This window comes from Aegilops tauschii, chromosome 7, assembly GCF_002575655.3.
Source record: "Aegilops tauschii subsp. strangulata cultivar AL8/78 chromosome 7, Aet v6.0, whole genome shotgun sequence".
Taxonomy (NCBI): domain Eukaryota; kingdom Viridiplantae; phylum Streptophyta; class Magnoliopsida; order Poales; family Poaceae; genus Aegilops; species Aegilops tauschii.
Genome location: NC_053041.3, coordinates 413,117,726 through 413,121,121, shown reverse-complemented (window position 1 = coordinate 413,121,121; position 3,396 = coordinate 413,117,726).

Sequence of the window (3,396 nt, the reverse complement as noted above, 5' to 3'; positions counted from 1 at the left end):
CACAATAGCCCGACGTAGAGCGTCGAGTGTCAGGACAGCCGACCCAATCCGCATCAGTGTAAGCAAACAACTCGATGGAGGCGGATGCACGAAGATTGTCGTGGAATTGTTACGACAGATGTCCTTGAGCTAGGACTTAGTCGTGGAGCCATCGCAGCTAGGAAGCTTGAAGGGGTTAATGCGGGACAAGGAACACGAGGGTTTATACTGGTTCGGCCCCTTACAGTGAAGGTAAAAGCCTACGTCCAGTTTGATGTGGTATTGATTAGGGTTTCGATAACTAGGGAGCTAAACTGCCATGCCCGGCTCTCGATGAGATTGTTGTCGTCCTTAAACTGCTGCTGGGTCGTCCCTTTATATAGGGAGGCTGACGCCCTGCAGCTCTCAGAGTCCCGGCCGGCTCATAAGAGTGTCCGTCTCGGACTCTCAACTATTCTTGCCTTACACTACAAGTTCTACCATAATAATGATTGTAACTACGGGCCTTAAGCCATATCCGGGTCTTAAGCCCATCTTTGGCCCACCGTCTTTAAGCTTGGCGCCGGGCTTCTGGCAATGATCATATGAGTAACCCGGCCCCTCCTGGCGGGTGACTCTAAGGTCTATATCCTCAACATTAGGCCCCAGATTGATTTGAGCCGGCTCATGTCAATCTTCAACTCTTTCGATAGAAAAAATCTCCAGCTTACCATTCGTGTGAAGGCCATAACCCGGCGTGACATCATCCTCTGGACTCCGGATAATCCGCCGTGACGTCATCTTCCATTAAGTCCGTTTTTTACTCCGCCAGATCCGCAATGGATCTTTTCCTTTACCGTCATCCCGAAAATCGAGGCGCTGCGTGGGGAGATAACCACGCCACGGTCTCCTTGATTCTCGCGCCCGCTTTACGAGCTCGCCTTATAAGTAGGCCGGCCCGACGGGCTCTTCTCACGCTCCTTCCTCTGTCATCTTCTTCCTCTCACTCTCCCGTGCTGCTCGAGCTCCGCCGCCGTCGCCGCCGCGGGTCTCCTCGTCGTCACCAGCTCAGGCCGCTGCATCACCCTGATCTGACCAGAGAAACGCGGCGACCTCCGCGACTCTCCAGCTCTTGTAAGTCCCGCTTGTCCTGTAGAGTAGATCTGCCGTAGGATTCGTCCGCGTTCTTCGTGTCCGTCGCCATTGCCCGCAAGTTCTGGTAGTTCTCATAGTTACTGCCCCTGTTTGATCTTAGATCTGCATAGAACTAGTGCGGCGACTGTTTGGCACCCATTTTACACGCAAGCAGCTCTCTTTTTACTGCATAGGAACTTTGTTCGGGCCCAAGAACTCCCTCGCTTCTGTTTCTAGGTCTAGAAATTTTTTTCTTTTGCCCGACCATTTTGATCCAAAAAAGTTACTGCAATGTGTGAAACCTGTTTTACCACACTTAGTAAAAAACTGCAATCATTGAATCTTGGCGGTTTACAGTTCCGGCTTAAAGAAACCACGCGCCGTAGAACCTTCCGGCTTAAAGAGAACCATGCTTCGTAGAATCCTCCGGCTTAGCTGTGATAAGGCCCTAGATAATCAATTTATTGTGAATGCCCCTGCGACCTAAATAAGCCGCTGTACTTAGGTATATACCATTAGTCCCCTTCATAAGCCGCCACCTTAGCTTTGAACTGTAGATCTCCTCCGGCTTATCATTAACCCGGATGTTTTTCCTTTTTGTCATAGACTGCCGACTTTCACCATGCCTCCCAAAGCTCCCATTACTTGTAACTGGATGAGGTCCAATGTCACCAACGAGACCCTAGCGGATTTTGTTAAGTCAGGATATCTGCCCAAGAAGACATCATGTCCTACCGTGCCCCTGACCCGTCAGAAGAGAGGCCACAGCCAAAGGATGGGGAGGTAGTGATTTTTGCGGATCACATGAGCCGGGGTTTCGCACCGCCCGGCTCAAAGTTTTTTAGAGATGTTCTAAATTTCTTCGAATTACGGCCTCAAGACATAGGACCCAACTCAGTATCCAACATCTGCAATTTCCAAGTCTTCTGCGAGGTTTATCTTGGAGAAGAGCCTAGTCTGCTGCTCTTCAGAGAGCTTTTTTACTTAAACCGTCAGAATGAGTGCGCCAATGGGCCAAGTCTGGAGTTAGGTGGCATCTCCATCCAGCAGCGTAGGGACTGCCTTTTCCCTTACGCAGAGCCGCCGAGCCACCCAAAGGACTGGAACATGACTTGGTTCTATTGCCAAGATACATCACCGGCTGATGAAAGTCCGCTGCCCGGCTTTCGCCCATCACGTCTGGAGTCAACACACCCACTGTTAGACAAACTGACTCCGGCGGAGCGCCAGCCTCTGCTCCCAACCATCAACAAGATCAAGGCTCTCCTGGGCAATGGTCTGAATGGAATCGATCTGGTCCGGGTCTGGATCTCATGGCGGGTGATCCCATTGAGCCGCCGCCCCGGCTTAATGTGTGAGTATACGGGCCGCAAAGACGACCCTCAGAGACACAGCCGCAACGATCTTCCTGAAGACGTTGCAGAGGAGATGACCAAGGCTCTCTTGAACGAGAGCCTGGCAGACTGTGGAAGGACCGGGTTAGCCCCCTTCTGCAAGACCAACCCAGCCCCAGCGGTAAGCCGCCAATCTGAACATCCTATCTTCTTCTGTATATAACTCTCATCTGAATCGTTTAAAGAAATCACCATTGTATTTTTCAGGCTGACGACAAGTTCTGGCGGGTCAAATATGACCATGAGGCGGCCAAGAAGGCCAGAAAGGTGAAGAAAGCCGCCCCTCGCAGGAAAGGAAGCAGGCCTACTGCTTCAGAGCTGATGCAATTAAGCGACAGCTCTGAGTCAGAGGTAACCCCTGAGCCTTTAAGTCCTTGCTGTATTTGTTGTTTGTTGCTGTCCGCCTTATCAATACTTGCTCATTGACAGGATGACACCGGCGCAAGTAACCCGGTGGTTGAAGAGGTAATATCACTTTCTTCCGACTCGGAGCCCTTGCCAAGGCTGAAAGTCCGAAGGGTAACCCGGAAAGTAAGCTTTTCACATCCCTTAGCTTATCAAGATCCTCAATTTATTTTGAAGCAACAGGTTCATGAGAGCCGGCGTCACACCCGGACCAACAAGGACACCGACCTCTCCGCCGGGTTACCTGACACATCAAGGAAGCGCCGAACTGAGGTTATTTCCCACTTGTACCCTTTTCACCCGTTGGCGGGTGTTATCCGGCAGCCACTCAACTCTTCTGACTCCAATTATCAGGAGACCTCCCCCTCTTCGGGCGACTCTATGCAGTCGAGTCTTCCGGCTTTCAAGACCGCGCCCGGGTAACGATAATCATCTCATGTTGTTCTGATCTTTACTCATATTTTTTGTACTAACCTTTGTTGTTCTTTCAGTGCCCAGGCAAAGC